At 44.8% G+C, this 21,716-nt stretch overlaps 1 long non-coding RNA gene across 2 annotated transcripts in view; it reads left to right on the top strand.

The window, feature by feature from the left end:
• LOC110257554 (uncharacterized) overlaps positions 1 to 21,716 on the top strand; it is an 86,526-nt gene that overhangs the window by 44,221 nt on the left and 20,589 nt on the right. The window contains exons 3-8 of one of the 2 annotated variants that reach the window (XR_014834120.1): positions 9,441 to 10,046; positions 10,506 to 10,582; positions 11,462 to 12,038; positions 13,726 to 13,822; positions 16,054 to 16,185; positions 19,735 to 19,792. This is a non-coding gene — a long non-coding RNA (uncharacterized LOC110257554). The remainder of the gene's footprint in view (positions 1 to 9,440; positions 10,047 to 10,505; positions 10,583 to 11,461; positions 12,039 to 13,725; positions 13,823 to 16,053; positions 16,186 to 19,734; positions 19,793 to 21,716) is intronic. The other variant, XR_014834121.1, reaches the window with a different exon arrangement.

Genomic DNA, 21,716 nt, shown 5'->3' with positions numbered 1-21,716 from the left:
CACAGCAACTTTGGCTAAGCAGTTTTTATTACACCATTGTTGTAAACTGGGATGCAGAGTCATGGGCGATTTACACAGAGAGTCTTTGCTCTGATTCTTTATAGCTGGATAGGAGTGCGTTCATAGGAAATGCACCCAACCTCAGCCCAGAAACATCAGCTGCATTGGTAAGGCAGGCTGGTGATTTCAGAACTGATTCAGTGACTGCCAGGCCTAGGTGAGTCTCTCTTTTGTAAAGGTCTCAGCTATTCTGTTCAGGATGCTGCAACCCACCTTACAAGTGGAGATTGTCCATTTGTCGTATTTTAGTGACACACTTTGGTGAAAATACTCTGATTCCAAGTACTGCAATCAGAAAGAGAAATGCAGAGTTCCCGTCGTGGCTCAGTGGCCAGCGAACCCGGCTAGCATCCATGAGGACTCAGGTTCGATCCCCGATCATTGGGTTAAGGATCCAGCTTTGCCGTGAGCTGTGGTGTACATCACAGACGCGGCTCCCATCCAGTGTTGCTGTGGCTTTGGTGTAGGCCAACTGATACAGTTCCGATTGGACCCCTAGCCTGGGAACCTCCAGGGGCGCATGTGTGGCCCTAAAACGACAAAAAGACCAAAGAGAGAGAGAAGAGAGAGGAACGCAAGGGACCGCGATGTAGTGTCCTTTCTCTGTTATGCATCCTGCTCTTACCATGGTAGTCGGCAGAGCTTGAAAACCCTGAGAACTCAGAGGTGCTTAGCCCCCATCTCAGGTTACCTCCCCTCCAGAAGCCCCAGGAGCCTATGGAGAGATGAGGCCCAGCGCTTCCCTGAGGTTTTTTACGCAACTCCAGAGTCAGCCAGGGGGTTGCAGTAGCAGAACGAACAATGGCTCCAGTCTTATCTCTCAGGAGTGGGGAATCTGTAAGAAATGCTGTTAATATTTAAATTATTTTGACAGCTGCTTGGTACAAACAAAAAAACACCCGTTTCTGGAGAACACAGAGACCTGTGTGGTAATCAGATTTCTGCATAAATTGATGTTAGACCTGGGGACACAGTTCACCTCTGCAAACGCAGGGCTGCAGCTTCTTTATCCACGTCTCAGGGCGGGGGTAAGGCGCTAAAGGGGCGACTGAAAGGGAAGCTTTGTGGAAAGCAAAGGGCAGCCTCCAAATGCAAATAGAGAAAGAGGCTCAGAAGGCAAAACGGAGGCCACAGTGAAACTGGAAACACCTTTTGTTCAGTAAACATCCATGGAGGCCCTTTGAGTAACCAAGAGGAGCAACCCGTGTGAGATCCGGGGAGCTCAGGACTGCGTTTGGGGGGTATCTAAACTCTACAGCGTTTACACAGCAGGTTAAGCCTGCGGAGCAGTGTGATTCAGTTGAGGAGGTGGGAGATGTGTGGGAGCGCCGTAGGAAACCTCATAGAAGAAAGAAGATTGAAACCGGCTCTTGCGGAATGGAGAGGAATTAGAGAAAGGAGGCCCTAGTCCATCCAGATGGGTGACCATGCTGCCCTGAGACCACTGAAAGGAGGTGGAGGAAACGACCAAAACGCAGCTGATTTGCCATCGAGAACCAGAACTACACATACAGTCAAAGCCTTGTGGAAGGAAGTGACACATGTTCTGCAGGTCTAGCAACTTCGGAAGCTGGCAGGGATCAGAAACTCTTACTTAAATTCCAACCTCATATTGAAATTTAATATCCTTCATTAAATATGTAGAATTTTAAATAAATTCTAGCAACTATACCCACACCATTCTCTCTCTGATATATCATTTACTGATCAAATATATATAATTCTTCTCAACTTTTAATGTGGCCTTGGATTTTTAATAACTAAGCAGAATCCCCCAATATAATGATCTTAATAAGTATTTTTCTTTTATTTAAACAATAAGTGTTTTGGTCCAAAATCCTGATACACTGATAATTATTTCTGAAAGACTCATACTGCTCATCTTGATTAAATGTGATGACATAAAGACAGGATTTTATTTATGCCCAATGAATTGAATTGATTTTTTTTTTTCTTTTTTCCTCTTCTAGGGCCACTTCCTGCGGCATATGGAGGTTCCCAGGCTAGGAGTCTAATCGGAGCTGTAGCCGCCAGCCTACCCCAGAGCCACAGCAACGCAGGATCCCAGCCATGCCTGCAACCTACACTATAGCTCATGGCAACGCTGGATCCCTAACCCACTGAGCAAGGGCAGGGATCGAACCCGCAACCTCATGGTTCCTAGTCGGATTCATTAACCACTGTGCCACGACGGGAACTCCTGATTTTTAAAAATTCAAAAAATGTGTCTAATCTTTTAGCTCTGGATTTTTTTTTCTTTTTTTTCTTTTTTTTCCGGCCATGCCCTCAGCATGTGGAAATTCCCAGGCCAGGGATCAAACCCACACCACAGCAGCGACCCAAGCCGATGCAATGACAACGCTGCCCTTGCGCAGTGGGTTAAAGGATCTGGCATTGCCAAGGATGCAGTTCAGATCTGGCATTGCTGTGGTGATGGAGGAGGCCAGCAACTGAAGCTTCAATTCAATCCCTGGCCCGGCAACTTCCATGTGCTGCAGGTGCAGCCCTTAGAAAGCAAGAAAAAAAAAAAAAAAAAAAGATTATTGCTAATCACACACACACAAAAAGGAACCCAGTCTTTCAAACTATGGCTGTCTTCACTCAGAAAAGAGATGTATTTTTAGTTGCTAACCAGAGACATTGTCATGGAGTGAAAAGTATAGGTCAGGAGGGAGAAGAGCAAATTAAATAGAAAGATGCGTTTGCTTATTGGAACTTTATCACCACTCCTTTTTCAAAGTCTATTTATCCAACAAAGGTAGGTTTCAGATTTATTTCCTAATCACTCCATTAACAGATTCCCTAACATGTTCCTGATCTGTTTTATGAATTGAATAATAAGGCACTCGCAGTTTGGGAAAGCTTTTCTATACCACTTGATATTGATGTCATCTATAAAAAGACAGCCGACTGAGCACCTCGTATCCAGTAAAGGCAGATTCAGAAATTGCAGTCTTAGAAAGATAATGGAATGACCATGACCTCAAGTACTTTGAGCCAAATAGCAACTGTCAACTCCTGATAGCAGTATTTGACCTCAGAGGCAGGTGACAGAAACCAACCCGAAACAGCCATTTTCTCAAATTCTGTTAAGGATAATAAACCATGTTGGGGCAGAATCACCCACCGAGTGAGGAAGCCTCTTGTAATCAGTGACCTAGAAGTAGGCACCATGATTTGGGTGGAAAGTATCAGGTGCGAAAGGGTTCTAGGAGTTTGTAGCTTTATAGCCAGTGCCTACCAAATTTTGGCAGCTTGGCTTTGGGTGGTTGAGATTGTTTTGCTTTCTTTTGATTTATTTTTAGTTTTTCTCAAGGAAAGTGTCAACGAACATAAAAGCAGAGAGAACAGTATTAAATACTCCTACCTGCCCATCATGGAGCTTCAGTAAGTGTCAACTCAGAGTTACTTTTATCTCCTCTATAGTCAGACATCGTATTTCATCCACGAATTTTACATAAATACTTAAGTGCATATTTCTACAATATTAAAGTACATATCTCTGATCGCAAACTTTAAAAAATAACCCATGGCTCCAAAACCATTATCACCATGAAAACATTAACAATAATTATTTAATTTCATCAAATACCCGGTGTTCATTTTTCTCAGTGTTCAGTGTTTTATTTTTTTTATTACTCAATGAATTTATTACACTTATAGCCATGCAACCATCACAACCCAATTTTATAGCATTTCCCAATTGTCTCTTAAATGCTTTTTACGGTTTGTTGGAATTGTGCAAAAAGTTCTACATGTGCCATTGACTGCCATGGCTCTTGGGTCTTCTTTAGTTTCTAGGCCCCCCTCCCCACCCCCCACTTTAATTTCCCTAGCCATTCACTTACTGAAGACATAGAGTCATTTGTCCTAGAGTTTCCCACATTCTGGGTTTTGCCCTCTGTGCCCTATTATTTTCTGAGAAGTGGTGGTTAGATCGACCCTGATTAGATTCAGGTTTGATTTTTTGACAAGACCACTTTATTAGAGGTGTCATGTACTTCCATCAGAATTGTCATGGTATCTGGTTGTCTTTTTCTGCGATGTTAGTGGCCACTGATGATCGATGGTCGCTGTTAATATAGGCTGTTTAGAGAAAAGCACTCAACTAAAACATTCAGAAGGTTTTATTTTTTTAAAAAGCTAATAAAAATAATTGTATTCAGTGCCAGGCACTGTGTTTTACAGCACACAATGCCTCATTTAATCACTAGGACACCCCTGTGTGGTGGCGCTGGGGGAGGATTTGAGCCCAGGCAGTCTTCCTCCAAAGCCCAGTCTCTTAGTTACCACGGAGACAAATCGTCTTGAGGGTCCCGTGAGCTACACGAGGAGAAGTTCTTGCACCTTAAGTAGTATAAATAATTTAAAGAAGTGGAGGTAAAACCGAAGCCAAAAAAAAAAAAGTCGAATCTTTAAAAGCAGTATACATTTATTCTTTCAAAGATAGATCAAAGCACCAAGTAACTTTATCAACTGGCAAACACAGGCATTGAAGGGGCATATCATCTGATAGTGGTTGAGTTCACCTATAGTCACAGAGTCATCTTGGTACAGGCAGGAAAGAGGCAGAGGCGTTTCGGACAGCCTGCATTGAATAGGGCTGAAATAACACTGTATCACCAAAATGACAGGATTCAATGACGCGCTGTTTAAAGTCAGCTCCGCCCTTTGCACAGATCCACTAAGAGTTATGTTACCCACTCTTGGTGTTCAGGGTTGCCAAAATTAGAGTCATTTCATTAATCTCCCATGCCAGGGAGAGGTGGTTATATATCACTCCAGGTTACACTGACAGAAAGACAATAACCTTACATTTCTACGGTGCATCAAATAGCATTTCTCTCAATTCATTTGCTATCAGAGTCTCTATAAAAATGCCTTATAACTAAAATATGTCTTCAACAAGACTGCCCTCAAGATAAACATTTTAGTTTTTACTATAAAGGAAGAAAAGTATGGAAGCTCCACTTCAAATGACATCTCTATAAACAAATCAAAATATTAATATATATTTTTTAAAGTGCTTGTCTCATTCCCACTGGGGAGTGGTGCCTTGTGATTACAAGGAGGAATGAGCGAGAGGGCTAAGAAAAGGAAAGAGGAGGGAAAAGGAAGGCAGGAAAGAAGGAAGGAAGACAGGGAGGTGAGGGAGGAAGGAAAGGCTTAAACTTACCATATTTAGGATGCGAGCTTTTATTACAGTATTAATATTGTAAATAATATTACACTACTAATGTAAATAAGTGTCAAAAACAAAGCTAGGTAACAAGACAGAAAGGGATGGTTTATCATTTCAATGTATTTTGAAAATAAAGTGCCCAAGCAAATTTAAAATTCCTTTTCCTCCTATTTTTTTCTCACAGCTCACCTTAAATCAGCAGTGCACTTGTTAGGGAATCTAATCCGAGATGTAGGTAACTTACAAGTTTTAATGGAGTACCCCTCCCCCCCCCCAACTTCCCCAATAGCGTTTATGAACAAGAAACTGTGTCATGGTAAAGATTTCTGTAAACTCTTCTCTGAAACAGTATTCCTTCCCAGTTATCTTTAAAAGCAATTTAAAATCGATCATGTTTGATGGTGGGGGGGTGGGGCGGGGGCATCGTTTTTTAATAGAGTAAGGCATTACTGAAAATAGGAACGGTATCTCAAAGAATGCCTTGCAAAATAAAAATCGGAGACAAGAGTCGTGGGCTTGTGCTGTCACCATCTCACTCTTGTTCCTGGAGCCCGGAAGTCTTTACATTGCTCCGATTCACTGATTTGGTTGTTTTCTCTCACAGAATTCATTATGCTCCCCGCTGTTTCTGTACCGATGTATTGAATGTCACTCCTTGCCCACAGTTCTGCTTCTCTGTTAGCCACAGCTCTTTTGGCTAAACGTCAAGAGCAATTTCACATGTCACAAGATTGTGCACATACATTTCGGTAACATGAGTTCTCTCTTAACTGTACGCTGAAGAAACCATTCAGGGAGTAAAGGGCTCGCAAACAATACAGCAGAGGAAAAAAACAAAAACAAAAAACCAAGCCGGGCTGCTTCAGACCGGGCTCTCAGACCAGTCGCTGCAGACAAAGGAGGACCGTCGCTCCCCCGGCGCCCGGCGGGCCCGGCGCATGCGCTGTGCTGGCGGGATCAGGTGGCGCCGGGCAAGGAAGGTGAGACAGCACCGCCGGGATGCTGTCAGCCAGCCCTGAGTACAAAGGCTTCTCTGCGGCTCCCTAGCTGTGTGGTTTGGAGCAAGTGGCGTAATCTCTCTTAGCCTCAGATGCCACCGGGTAGAATTATTATGAGCACTAAAGAGAAACACGTGTATAGCCTCTTGGTATGCGGTGGATGCTAATAAATGGTATTTGTTATTACCACACACCTTCATAGCTCTGATCATCAAACCAGATATGTAAAAGACATCACCATACAGTGTCGCTGCCTGTGAGCAAGTGGAAAACTGAACTGAAACACCAATTTAAATACTACCCATTTCTCTTTTAGACCTTCTTTTAGAATTTGGGGAGACTGAGAGTGGTGTCTTATCAGTGGGTTGCTCTTGTGCTTTATCTTGCCTGTATATTCACTCCTCCCTTCTTCTGTTCAAACAAGAACAGAAATTCAAATCTGTAGGTGTAGTAAAAGAGCACAGGTCTTTAAAAAGCAGCCTGGAGTGAATGGAGCCACCAAACTGTTCAGCGATAAAAAAAGCCTATATATAGAGCTCCAAGCACAGAGCCACTCAAAATTTCATTCTAGCCTTAACTTCTGAATTAATCCGTCCTAAATCTACACTTCTCAGGCAGACACAGAAGCCAAATATGATACTTCCCACACACCATCCACTTTGGAAGGTTCCAATATTGATGAGTTTAAAACTCAGTATGTCAATATAAAGATATTATAGGCCATATCTAAAAGCCAAACTTGATCCTGGAGAGGCAAAAAGAGTCAAAAGACGTATTTCCTAAACACATTTACTTTCTGAAGCTATATGGTAATGCGAAGTAATGTCACAGATTATTCATTTTCTTTTTTAACCTCCCCAGGAAAGGAAATTTCTGGGATTATAAAAGTTTATCTACAAACTGACCTAGCCTTAAGACAGAAAAAAAAAATCTAAGAAAATTAAAATACAATCGTGCATTTCATTGTTTCTCCAGGTCCAAACACACACATACATACACACACACACACACAGCTAGCCCCCAAAAAGAAAGGAAAAAACCTTAGCCTATTGCAAAGAAAGGTTTTTCCTAGGAAAATTCCGTCTCTGTGAGGATAATGCTCAAGCATTTTTCCCTATCTTTCTGTTCCTTAAACATGAGCTTGCCAAATGTTGTCCTTCCTTGGTCACCATTATTACTAGAATACGACCCAAAAAGCCCAGGGCAGCGCCAGTTTTAGCTGGATGCAGAGTAAAAGGAATCAGATATCCTTCCACCTTCCCAGGAAGGCTAATGACAAGGGCCTGTGTTTATGTTTTTGAGATTGACATGGGCTGAAAGAGAAGACATCTAAGCGGGGATGAATCTGGTAATCTCAGAAACATATTTGTAATTAACACAAGATTAAGTGTCAGTAGGGAGGAGCTGGGTAGCGGATTGAAAATAATCACAAGACATAGGAAAGCTCAGGAAACATAAAACGGCCCAGGAAGCATATGCCACTTTCAGAAAACAGGCATTCTGCTCCTTTGCTGCGTCCAGAGGTACTTAACAACCACCTCAGGATGCGACTGAAAGAACCTCAGAACTGATGCAGTATCTTTCCCATGGGCCTTAAGGTGGCAGAGGTAAGTGCCTGGAGTGGATGTTCCTCGGAGAAATCTAAGGGGGCCCAGGAAGCCAGTCACCACTTCCTGCATCCAGTCCTCAGCTCATCAGTCTCTCGCTCTCAGTGCTGAACCAAGTTGGCCTCTTCAGCCTGTGTGACAAAGAGCCCCCTAGGATTCTCACAGCGGGTCCCTAACAGCCATCACTTATCCACATCCAAGCTTTGTTCCAGGGCCTTAGGAAGCTCAAGTTTCTCAGGTCAGGACCAGCCTCACCTGTGAGTCTGTCCAGGGATGACTTTAAGAATAATGCGAATCTCTCTCTTGAAAAAACTTCCTCCCCCACCTCCAGTGCACCTCGCCCAGCTTCCCAGGCTAAATGCATCAGAAAGGCTTATCTTTGAATTGCCCGGTCCGGAAGCTTTAAAATGCAAATGCATTAAGGCAAATGTTAAAAAAGCACTTTAGCTATGTCAGTTCTCTGAGGAAATGGGAGGCTGGGGGAGAAGGAGAAAGGACTCCCCAGAGAGCAGTGATCTCCGTGGACCGCCACGCGAGGCCCTGGATAACCCGGTATAGCCAGGAGCACTGGGAGCTCAAAGGGTGGATTCAGGAGAAAAGTGATCAATAGGAATCGCAAATGTGAGAATTAGGGCAGACGGGAGGCCACATTTCTGCTCATCTCCGCACTGTAGGTCCTGGCTAAAAATCCAGAAGGCTCTGGAATAGTTGAGCAGGCCTTTTATAGAGATTTTCCATTCTCCCACAACTGGCCTTATTTTCAATGTTCTGGAACAGGGGTTGGTAAACTATGACCCACAGGCCAAATCTGGTCCAACACCTATGAGCTAAGAATGTTTTGGGGTTTTGTTTTTGTTTTTTTCATTTTTTTAATGGTGGGGGGTAAAAATCAAAAGAATAATGCTTCATGACGCATAAAAAGTATAGGAAATTCAGATGTCACTACTCAAAATTTTATTGGAATACAATCACTCATTTGTTTACATACTGTCTGGTTTCCATTCTCAAAGCCTAAAATATTTACTGTCTAAGCCCTTCACAGAAAAGCACTTTGGAAATAGCAAAAGCTTTGGATCCCTGATGTAGGCTGTGGTTAAGAAGTGGTCCAGGGAGTTCCCGTCGTGGCGCAGTGGTTAACGAATCCGACTAGGAACCATGAGGTTGCGGGTTTGGTCCCTGCCCTTGCTCAGTGGGTTAACGACCCGGCGTTGCCGTGAGCTGTGGTGTAGGTTGCAAACGCGGCTCGGATCCCGCGTTGCTATGGCCCTGGCGTAGGCTGGTGGCTGCAGCTCCGATTCGACCCCTAGCCTGGGAACCTCCATATGCCGTGGGAGTGGCCCAAGAAATAGCAAAAAGACAAAAAAAAAAAAAAAAAAAAAAAAAAAAAAAGAAGTGGTCCAGGTGGATGCACTGGCACTAATTAACTTCGACGGCAAGTTACTTTCCTCATCTGAAAGATAGGGACCAGTTCTCATGGAGTGAGGCTAAGAACCAAAGCAAGTGCGTAGCGCAGGGTCTGGGGCCTAGTAAGTGTCTTAATGTGATGAGGCCCTGACACCCTCTTCTTCCACGTTTCTCTGTCCTCCATTACAGGTTGCTCTTGACCAAGATTCTGGAAAGGCGGCAGATTCGGTAGAGCCACCACCACCAAAAGATCTCAGGAAAATCAGTTGCCTAACAAGTGTTGACAGTTGATTTGCATCAACCACTAACCCCTGGAAATTCAACCCTCTATTGATTTCCCATGACTTAAGTATAAAGCAAGTAAATCATCTTATAGCCACTTTAACAGAAAAAGTTATTTAATTAAGGCAGAGAAGTGATATGACTCACAAAGAATTCTAACAAAGTTACACCGACTCAGGCAACATGAGCTGAAATGAATCACCGCTTAAAGAGCTATCTCTTCGTGGCAAGAGCAACCAGCTGGAAGATAGGTACCTTGGGGTAGAAGCTTGTTGCTTCAATCAAGAATTTCCAGTTTTTTAAGAAGCTCGTTAGTGTCATCTGAGGCATATATGAGGGATTGAGTTAGAGAACAAATATGGGAAGGAACCAAGCTGAGAGTATCTGAGGGTAAAAAAGAAATGGAAGAATTCTTGAGGGTGTGAAACAAAGAGAAGTCTTGGGGGGGGGCACAAGGTACGCTGCCCCCAACAGATGCTGACCTTGTAGGAGCCACCAAACACTGCGACAGAGGTGGGACAGCCTTAACTTCCCATGCTTCTGGCCTTGGGGTAAAGTAGGAGAGGGTGGGACAGAATTTTAAGGACCTCGGTCAGTTAACCTTTTTGTGAATTCTTAGAAGAAATGTGCCGGAGTTCCCTTCGTGGCGCAGTGGTTAAGGAATCTGACGATGAACCATGAGGTTGCGGGTTTGATTTTTTTAGGGCCGTACCCACGGCATATGGAGGTTCCCAAGCTAAGGGTCCAATCAGAGCCACAGCTGCCTGCCTATGCCACAGCCACAGCCACACCAGATCCAAGCCACGTTTGTGACCTACACCACAGCTCACAGCAATGCCAGATCCTTAACCCACTGAGCAAGGCCAGGGATCGAACCCGATGGTTCCTAGTCGGATTCCTTACGGGGGCACCATGACGGGAACTCCAACCGTTACTATTTTTAAAGAATTTTCTGTGTCCATGTATGTACAGCTGAGACTTGAACCAGCCCCAGCACCCAAATCTGTGATGACCATTTTGCCACATCACCTTTGGGCACCAGTGAGAAGGTAAGCAGAAGGCAAGGGTGCCAACCTCAGTGTCAGGCTTATGGGGGGAAATTCTCATTTAGCATTTGCTATTTCTAGGGCCGGGGGGTAAATCCAAAAAAAAGAGCAAGACCTAGACCTTCTGTCCATCCATTTGGAGTTAAGATGCATATGCCTGCTGTCAATCACATGGGCAGGGAGTTATTCAGCACAGACCAGAAGCTTCAGTGAGGTTCAAGGGGAGAAATCTGGGCAGGTGGAAACCATTCAGAAAGAGGGCGTTCCTGCTGTGTCGCCGTGGAAACAAATCTGACCAGTATCCATGAGGACGCAGGTTCGATCCCTGGCCTCGCTCGGTGGATCAGTGGTCCAGCACTACGTGAGCTGTGGTGCAACATGGCTCGGATCTGGCATTGCTGTGGCTGTGGTCTAGGCCAGCAGCTACAGCTCTGATTCGCCCCCTAGCCTGGGAACTTCCATATGCCTTGGGTACCGCCCTAAAAAGCAAAAATAAAAAAAAATTAATTTTAAAAATCATTCAAAAAGAAAGGAGGAAGCACAAATGGGCAAGGGGATGGCAGGATGGGAAGGGAGCCCCGTGGCTGGGAGGCAGCTTTGGCAGGCCCACGGGGAGGGTATAGCCCGGTCAAGTGGAACCAGTTTTTCAGCCACCATGTGACCATACATTATTGGCTGCAGGATGTACTGCAAGTGCTTTGTTGTTAACAGTGGAAAGATTCTTAGCTTTGTCTCCACTTTGAAAATACTAAGGTGGCTCCGACTGCAGTGATTTTCAGAGGCTTTATGTCCCACCCCCAGGTCAGGTGGGGAGGGTGAAAATCATTTGAGAAGCTTTGCAACCTCTTTTCCCAAGGCTGAGAACCCCCATCCTGCCCCCAGATATTCCGAAGGCGCGCTGGGGGAGTGGCATACTTTCAAAATAATTTCACACCTAGCCCAGAGATGCCGACCCCAGTGTCACCTGGCATCACTAGCAGCGTGGAGTGCTTCCTTGAAGGCAAGCAAGAAACGGCGTCATCTGTGTTCTGTGGAGAACTTAGGGAGATTGTGGACCCTGAAGTCATTTGCAAATAATGAAGGGCAGAACTGCAGCTTCCATGGGAGTTTTTGACAGAGGTTCTAGACCTGCCTGGATTTTGCACCTTAAAGTTATCTTTTTGATGAACTCAAAGATATGATAGATGTATTTGTTTGTTCACTGGGCATATTTAGATGAGTGTGTGTTTGTATTGACCCTGAGCTTCAGCATAAAATGGATTTTATGCTGAGTCATAGTCCAAAATCTGGAATCTGCTCTAGAATATACTGCTTCTCAGAATATAGCAGCCTATGCCTGAGCAATCCAAGCAATGAGACCATGCCCAGGTGTGCAGAATTCACAACCAAAGGAAATGCAACCTCATCAGGGAAGCCACACATCATGGAATAGAAGGAAGAATCGAAGGAAAAGCCGCTGGTGAGTGAGTAAGAGCCCTGAGGGAGTGCTTGGGGACACCATGCTTCAGGACTGGGTCACAGGGAGTTGGCATCTAACAAGGCAGCATGGGTCATTCAGGCCACTCAAAAAGCCAGAACTGAATGGCATCTGTTGCCCCTTTCAGTGAAGCTGTGGTTCTGAACCAATAGCAAAAAGGCTTTCCCCCACCACCTCATCACCCCACCACCCCACCACCCCATCTAGCTTAGGTGCAGCTGTAGTTGATGTGAACTTGACACAGGTGGGCGGGCCTCCATGGGCCTCCAACTTTAGTGGGCAGAGGAATCACCTGGGTGTTTGTCAAATATACAGGTTCCTGAGCCCTCTCTCTCCAGAAATTCAGGCTCTGATAGGCAAGGGAGAGAGGGAGATGGTTGAGTTCACAGCCCACTCACACCTGGAAATCACTGAAGAAAGAAGCACAATTTCCACGACGGCATTTAGGGCAATTTCCACCTGTGGGCAAGCATGTATTAAGCAAGGATAAGGAACCAGGAGGGTCCTGGGCCCTGGTTGTTTTTTTAAAAAATATATCTTAGGGCTTTCTGATAAGGAACATATAAATGAACTGAAAGTGTGTGTGTATGTAATTTAATTAAGGAAAGACAGGAAAATGGGATGGGAGAGGGAGATGACAAATGGCTAAAGGCACACACATCCCTTCATCTCCCTTAACATTTCTGGATCATGATCAGATTTCCTCTATTCATCTACCAAAAAAAAAAAAAAAGATAATAAGATAGTGATATGAATGAGGTCAGGGAGTTCCTGGGAGGCCCTTTCTTAAATAGTAGCAGGTGGAGTAACTGGCAGTCACAGAACAAGCAGAGTGTCAGGTCAGGACAAGGAGATCACATATCTAGGGCTGACATGAGCAAGAGCAGAGAGAGGGCCACTTTTGGCTTGACTAATATGTGGCTTAAACCGTAGCTGGTTCTTTTGACAGCTAGTAAAATAGAGAAATAGACTTTAGAATTAATTTTTTTTTTTTTTTTTTTTTTTTTTTTTTTTTGCCTTTTCCAGAGCCGCTCCCACAGCATATGGAGGTTCCCAGGCCAGGGGTGTAATTGGAACTGTAGCTGCCGGTCTATGCCAGAGCCACAGCAACGAGGGATCCGAGCTGCGTCTGCAGCCTACACCACAGCTTATGGCAATGCCAGATCGTTAACCCACTGAGCAAGGCCAGGGATCGAACCCACAACCTCATGGTTCCTAGTCGGATTCGTTAACCACTGCGCCATGACGGGAAGTCCTAGAGTTCATTTTAGAGTAGAGGAACTAAAGGTCAGATGTGGTAAATTTTTTGTGCTGGACCACGTGGATGGAGCCACGACTTGAACTTGAACTCAGATCCTCTTTGATGCATACGTTGGACTTACACGGTTCATCCTCGGTGTGAATGGCTAGCCGGCCGCATAAGTAAAGATAAAGCTAATACCAGCCCTGACAGGACAGTTTGTACCGGGAGCATGGCAGGCTGCAGTAAATACTTGTCAGTATACACGATGTCAGTACACGACGCTGGGTCAGATGGCCTTGAAGGGTCCGAGTCCAGCACCTGATGGCTTCTTGGTGAAACAGGCTGAAAATCAAACACGCTGCGCGGATCCCTTCTTTATATGCCCAGGACAGTACTAATAGCTAACACTTTCTGAACCCTTTCTAGGTCCTGGGCCTTTGTTTTACATACGAAGTTAATTATGACAACAATCCTGTGAGACAGAACTATCATTTTGCAGAAGAGGAAAAAGAGGCCCAGAGAGGTGAATGAACACAGGCCCTTGTTTCACAGAACTCGTTGTAAAATTTTGAGAACAAGTACATTCTGACTTACGGCTACTAGATAGGATTTCTTAGTGCAATAGGAATTTGGGATTGTTAGGGCAACAGGAGTTAGCCCTTTGGAAAAATCATTATAGGCTGCAGCACTGGAGGAACGCTTGTGGTAGAGGTGAGATTTGAGCTGCATCTTAAAAGAGTGAGAGGTGAGAGAGGGAGGCATTAGGGATAAGGGAAATGGCGTAAATGAAGGCATAGGGACAGGAATAAAGAGGGGATGCTCAGAGTTCCCATCGTGGCTCAGTGGCTAACGAATCCAACTAGGAACCATGAGGTTGCGGGTTCGATCCCTGGCCTTGCTCAGTGGGTTAAGGATCAGGCGTTGCTGTGGCTCTGGCGTAGGCCGGCAGCTGTAGCTCCGATTAGACCCCTAGCTTGGGAACCTCCATATGCTGTGGGGGCGGCCCCAGAAAAGCAAAAAAAAAAAAAGAGGGGATGCTCAGTGGGGCTTCCTGCTTGAGATGGAGTCTGTGTGTCAGGGGTTAGTGAGAAGCAAGTGGAGAATAGCAGGTGGAGTCAGGTCATAAAGGACTTACATCCAGGCAAGAACATCTGGCTGATTATTTAAGAAGCCAGACTATTTTCTTTCTTTCTTTTTTGGTCACACCTGAGGCCTGCAGAAGTTTCCAGGCCAGGGCTTGAACCGGTGCCACAGTAGCAACCCAAACCACTGCAGTGACAATGCTGGATCCTTAATCCGCTGGGCCGCAGGAGAACTCTGAGTCAATTTTCTTGAGTAGGAAACAGCCCAGCTAGAACTAAGCATACAGGACATTAGCATGGCCACACCCTGTAAGAAGATCCAAACGGGGCAGCAGCTTGAATGCCTGGAGATCCGTATGCCCGGCTGAATTAATCCAGGCCTGGAGGCAGTAGAAATGGAGAAAAGGAGATGTATGGGTGAGACCGTGTTATTAAAAAAAAAAACCATGCTGAGTCCTCTTGTTGGCGAGGCCCAGGGCTAAGAACCTGAGAGCTCATCTTGTTGCAGGTCGCAGCAGTCCTGGCAGGGGAGGCCACTGTCCCCATTCTAAAGAGGAAAAAGCCAGGGTCCTGATTCCTGAGCTTGTTATACTCTTAGTGACATGGACAGGCTCTGGCAGCAAAGAGATGTCTCAGCTTCTTATCAGGAATGACTGCTCTGAATGGGTCCAGAGCCATGTGAGAGCAGAGGTAGTTGGAGGTGACGGATTCTGTTTACAGTTAGTTGGCTCTGAGCTTACACTGTGTTTGTGCCGGGAGTTAAGAGTAGCAGTGACGTAAGACAGAAAGAGAAAGACAAACACCATACAGTGTCACTTACATGTGGAATCTAGAATATTCACAGGAGTTCCCGCTGTGGTGCAGTGGGTTAAGAATCAGACGACAGTAGGTCGCTGAGGAGGTGAGGGGTCGATCCCCAGCCCAGCACAGTGGGTTAAAGGATCCAGCACGGCTGCAGCTGTGGTGTAGGTCAGATTCAAACCCCGGCCCGGGAACTTCCCTATGTTGCTGGTACAGCCATTTTAAAAAGTTAAAAATTTAAAAAAATAGTGACATAAGTGAACCTATGTATAAAACAGAATCAGACTCACAGACATAGAGAACAGACGTGTGGTTGCCAAGGGGGAGGAAGAAGGGAGTGGGAGGGACTGGGAATCTGGGGTTAGTAGATGCAAACTGTTACATTTGGAATGGGTAAGCAATGAAGTCCTGCTATATAGCATAGGGAACCATATCCATTCTTTTGGGACCATGATGGAAAATAATACAAAAAACGAATATGTGTGTATGACTGAGTAACTTTGTTCTACAGCAGAAATTGGCCCGACATTGTAAGTCAACTATACTTTAGAACAGCAGAAAAAAAAAAGGGGGTAGATGGAGAGCAGTTTATCTCTGAGCTTGGAGGCCAGCTTAAAGATGGCAGCTGTGCCTAGGAGAGCCCTGGGGGCCTTTCCTGACCATCTTTGCATCCCAAGACCTCATTTCATCCCCATGACAGTCCTAGAAGTGAGTACTGCTTGGTCCCTGTGGAACGCAACACACTGAGATTTCAGATGCCAGCCAGACACCACCCACGCCCAAAGCCGCGCACATCAGGATGTCTGCTGGCCGGACCAGAAGTCAGGGTCGCATCTCCTAACACTGCTCCCTTCGGGGCCTTTCATTGCAGGCTGCAGATTAAAAGGCGTCCGAAAACAGAAAAAACAAAAACACACCTTTTCTGAAAGACTTCTGGCGCTCTAATCTGAGAATGGTCAAGAGAGAGTTTTAACAAAGCGACATAGCGCGGTAAACTGTATGTGTAAGTTTTCTTCCCTTTTATTGAACATTCTTACTCCGTGATTATACAATAGCTCTTTAAAAACAGACAACATAAACTGTGACAGATTTGTCCCCATCTTGCAAATATCACCCCTTCAGGGGCCTTTGGAGCATCTGGGAAAGTAAATCTGCCAATCCACCAGCAGATGTCTCTGTTTTTCCTAAATGAATGGCACTCCCTCTGTTCTCAGCCGCTAAATTTCTGATCCAATTAAAGAAAACCCTTTCTTAACTTGTCCCCAGAGATCCCAACACACTTTTGTCTAAAAGTAAAGAACTTCCTTTCTCCTTAATTTTTAAATAAAAAATACGAGTTAGTGTCTATCTCCTTTAAAAAATCAGCATTCAAGTCTCATGTACCATTTCTAGTCAATCTTATACATTCTTATACTAAAGAAGATGCTCCCCTCCGCTTGAGTCGTTACCATCCATCCTACTTAGTGGCAGACTGTGCTACAACTGACAGAAGCAGCTTAAGGAAAGTAGATTTATCCCAAGGATAAAAGTTTAAATTCTGCGTACTGGAAGCAAAAGTTTCTGAAGGCACCACCTATTGTTAATAATTAAATAAGCCCAGCTTGGGCAGATGGAACACCTTCTTCTGAAAGTCCCTGTACTAGAAGAGATACTGAAAAAGAATTTAATCTCATGATGGAAGCAATTTGTCATTTCGGATATTCCCAAAGCTCAGTTCATTAAGAGGTTCTATTACTCCCATCCTGGGATGCCTCCCCCCCCCCCAAAAAATATGCATTTTTAAATTAAATAAAATAATAATTGCTGAGGTTTTTCTCCCTCAACAAATTGGAGTCTCACTTTTAATATATCGACATGGAGCTTCAGGAAATGCTTTCCCCCTTGTCAAAGCCCAGTCCTGCTGTAACTCTTTTCAGTAAGCATGACCCTCATGAGACAGAAACACCTTCTCATCCACAAGCTCTGACTGTCGAGTGCCAAAAACTCAAAACCCGCCCCAGGCAAACTGTTCCCGGCAAGATTCAGGTTTCTATGGTGACACTTTCTTACATCCTGACCACTAAGCCAAACTCATTGATTCCTATTTTATCACTTAAAAACACTTGTCTACATACAAAGAAACGTGTTAGGAAGAGACTGATCCTAATGGAAATAAAGCCTCAAGAACTTTCAATAATTATTCAGAAGATCTCAAAATTCCCCTTAAAATTCTAATTCAGTTCAGTGAGTCAACTTCGATGGAAAAACACATTTTAAAATGAAAAGCGCATCAGCCTCAACATAGCTCTGTCTTTTTCCAGTAGAATCTTGGCCTGAGCCCCTCATCACTTACCCCTCCAGGATGTGGAAGAGTCATCCCTGGATGTGCTATCGATCCAGTTACCCTGTGCAGGGCACGTCTAGATTTCACTTTTCGCCATGTGTCATCCTCCTCTGTATTCAAAGGCGATGCAGCCTCCTCCGCTTCTGGCTCAAACTGTACTAATGAGTGACCAGAGTTTACTGCCATGTCGGAGGACAGGGCCAGCTGTGCTTTAGATGTTTCCTTTCACTGGAAATAACAATGAGAATGTGTCAATCAGCTGGTATTACGCCACCAATGGCATCTCACTATCACCTCCCCTTTTTTATTTTTAGCTCTTAAGTGACAGGTGAATACCATCCATTTCGAATGCTGCTCCCCTTATTGAAGCATTCAGGGGAATTTTGAGCTGGTGAAAGTTGCTACCAATAGACAGGGCCCCAGTTCCCATGGTAGAAGCTGGTCACAACGTCAGCACTGCCAACCCCTCCTAGACTCTTGGGGAGTGTGGGCTGGAAGGCCTCCTAGCTCTGTAGCTGTCGTACAAAAGGAATGAGTTTCTCCATAGAAATCTCCACTCACGGCCAAAGGGGGAGGGGCCAAGACCTGGCAGGGAGAAGCCCCAGAGGAAGAAGGTAAAATTCTGGTCCCCAGGGCCAGGGAGGCCCCCTTAGAGCCTGACTCCATTACCTGTAGCCACGTGACTTTGAATAAGGCACTGAAAACTCTGCAACCTCAGTTTCTTCACCTGTAAAATGAGAATAACAAAATTCATCGTGCAGGTATAATGAGGATGCTTTTCTGCTAATAGTAAATGGATACATTTTTGGTAAACATTTTGATGAAATACATACACAGAGAAGTGACACAAATTATAAACTCGGTGAATTTTCTCAAAGAAAACACACCCAAGTGTTTTAAAAAAAAAAAAAGCAAAAACAAACCAGCACCTCACTCCCTCCTGAGAATAACCAGTTTTTTTTTCTTTTTTTTTACTTACTTTTAAAAATTTTTATACAGCTTTTATTATTTTTTAAGTAGGAGGAAGGATAGCTTTATTGAGGGAAGGATTGGGAGTTTGGGATTAGCAGATACAAACTGTAATATGTGGAATGGATAAACAAGGTCCTCCTGTAGAGCACAGGGAACTATTGAATGTCCTTTGATGAGCCATCGTGGAAAAGAACATGAAAAAGAATATGTGTACGTATAACTGAATCACTTCACTGTACAGCAGGAATTAACGCAATACTGTAAATCAACTGTACTTCAATAAAAATCTTTAAAAAGAAAAGAAACCCATACCCTAAACAGCCTCTGCCCACCCCAAGCCCCATCACCCAAGCCAGCCCTCCGCAACCACTAAGCTGCTTTTTGTCTCGATAAATTTGCCTTTTCTGGACATTTCATCATGGCTGTACACTCGGGAAACATGGCAGGAACTTCCTAGAACGCAGAGACCAGTAAACAACTTTGAATTTTCAATCTGTCTTATTTTTTATGTTCATGAAATTAGACACTTCATGAAAGCTAGATAGAGTTGAGGGATGAACATTTCTGAACTCCTTTAACTGCGGTTTAGTGTACCAAGAGGGAGTAAAGAGGGGACAGAGGAGGAAAGCTAGGCAATTGCTTCTGTGTCCCAACATCCCTGGGCTCAAGTTCCCAAGGGGGAGGGGACCGTGTGGATGGGCACTGAGGGGAAGATGGTAGCAGCCTGCCACCCTCCCCTCTCGCCGCTAGTGGACAGTCTCCCCAGGCTGCCTTCCTGATGCGTGTGCACGTCAAAATAAATGATTGCTGCAGTGTGGTTAGCCTGCCACCTGCTTCCCTAGCTGCCCTGTAGTCTAGACAGCATCCAGAGGTTCTCAGACGTCCCCAAGGTGGGGGCGGGGGGTGCAGGAGGGAGCTGAGGGCCTGGCCACGGAGCTTGGCCCCTGTGGTCCCCATGATGGGAAGAAGGAAGACCTGTAACTGTGGGTCAGAGGGCAGACTCTCGAACTGTTCCAAATGGCCGTCCCAGCCAGAATCTTAAGGGGATCCATAATGCTCCTCGAAAGAGGCAGGGTCTGCTCAGCAGAAACGCCACCATATCCTGAGTGAGGTAAAGCTTAAAGCACGGTACTGGCAGAATGGGCCATGAGACTGGACCATCTGAGCATCCCTGGACAGCCAAGGGTCAGCACCAGGCCACAGCCCCTTTCCCTCTTCCATGCCATGAGGTTTCAAAAGCCATACTTTCCCCCACAGACGGTGTGTTTGGAGAGCTGTTGGGATGATGTGGAACCCTGGCCATTTTATCTAACAGGTAAGGGGATTGATTAACAACAAAAAAGATTGATTCCCTTATTGAATTGAACCAAGGTTGGAGTTTTTGTAGACTTGGTGGAATGGGGATAATAAGATCCTATCAGTCATAAAGATAACCACATTTTCTTGCATATATGAGTGTTTTGCTGTGAAATTTGCAACCCTGATGTAAAAGATATTTTTGGAACTAAAGTGTGGAAAATGCCTAACAGGTAATCAATAAAAAATAGCTGTCTCTACTGGCATTATCATTTCACCATCCTCCTCATTGCTACCCAAAGCAGTTCTCTGCTCTTGGGCTTATTAGAAAAGCACCTCCTGGAGTTCTCTTCATGACACAGCAGTTAACGAACCTGACTGGGGTCCATGAGGATGTGGGTTCGATCCCTGGCCTCACTCAGTGGGTCAAGGATCCAGCGTTGCCATGTGCTGCGGTGTAGGTCGCAGTCGTGGCTCGGATGCAGCGTTGCTATGGCTCTGGCGTAGACTAGCAGAGCTGTAGCTCCAGTTCGATCACTAGCCTGGGCACTTGCATATGCCAAGGGGGCGTCCCTAAAAAGAAAAAAGAAAAAAAAGAAAAGCATCTGCTGCCATATTTTTGAGAGTTTGTACTTGCTCCCCTTCAAGGAGCAGCTAATGATGGCTGTGCTAATGCTACAACCTTCCCGGGCTTCACCCATCACCCTTCTTCCTCTGCCTTTCGACACCTGTTCTCTAATTCCTCAGCCCAAAGCATCTTGCCTTTCTTCTGGGCAACATGGTTGTCTGCAGAGTATTTCACTCAGTTAAAGAAAGAAACCAGAGAATTCCAAGAAAGGAAAACTCGAGAGAGACGTTCTTTTCAAGTGTGTGTGTGTGTCTGTGTGTCTGTGTGTCTGTGTGTGATTACCAAAGCTTTCCAAACATCAGCAGGTGAAGAAAAAATGATAGTAAGTTACTTGTGAGCATTGTTGATAACTGAAACCCAGAGATCTTTCATCTTCTGCAGCTACATTGAGCTTAATATACATATTTGCTCAACTAAACCATTGCATACATCACCTGAATTATTGCAACCTCCTTTCCACTCTGTCATTGAGCGTCATAAATTTGTAGTCAGACTCCTTCTCTTTGTTTTTTTTTGGTTTTTTTTTTTTGCTATTTCTTTGGGCCGCTCCCACGGCATATGGAGGTTCCCAGGCTAGGGGTCGAATCGGAGCTGTAGCCACCAGCCTACGCCAGAGCCACAGCAACGCAGAATCCGAGCCACGTCTGCAACCTACACCACAGCTCACGGCAACGCCGGATCGTCAACCCACTGAGCGAGGGCAGGGACCGAACCCACAACCTCATGGTTCCTAGTCGGATTCGTTAACCACTGCGCCAAGACGGGAACTCCCCGTCCTTCTCTTTTTTTTTTGAATTGAAGTATAGTTGATTTACATTGTTGTGTTAGTCTCTGGTCTACAGCATAATTCAGTTAAATACACACGCATATATATATACATACATATCCTTTTTAATATTCTTTTCCATTATGGTTTATTACAAGATATTGAATATAGTTCCCTGTGCTGTACAGTAAGACCTTGTTATTTATCTATTTTATAAATAGTAATTTGCATCTGTTAATCCCAAACTCCTAATTTATCCCTCCCCCACCCTCTTCCCCCTTTAATAACCATAAGTTTGTTTCCTATGTCTACGCAAACTCCTCTTTTGCCTGAGTTTTTGTTTGTTTGTTTTTATGGCCACTCTTGCAGCATGTGGAAATTCCTGGGCCAGGGATCAAACTGAGGCCATTGCAGCAACAGTGCGGGATCCTTAACCCTCAGCACCACGAAGGAAGTCCCTTCTGCCTAAACCCTGAAGGTCACCAAATTACTAGTCCCACCCCTCTCCTTACCACCGCATTTGCTGGAATGTAACATTATTCACCTCTG

This window comes from Sus scrofa, chromosome 18, assembly GCF_054392235.1.
Source record: "Sus scrofa isolate SSC_HxYL_T2T_F1_AM1 chromosome 18, Sscrofa_HxYL_maternal_Yorkshire_Landrace_v2.0, whole genome shotgun sequence".
NCBI classification, from domain to species: domain Eukaryota; kingdom Metazoa; phylum Chordata; class Mammalia; order Artiodactyla; family Suidae; genus Sus; species Sus scrofa.
Note: the sequence above shows the minus strand (reverse complement) of the source record. Positions and strands in the feature narration are given on the sequence as shown.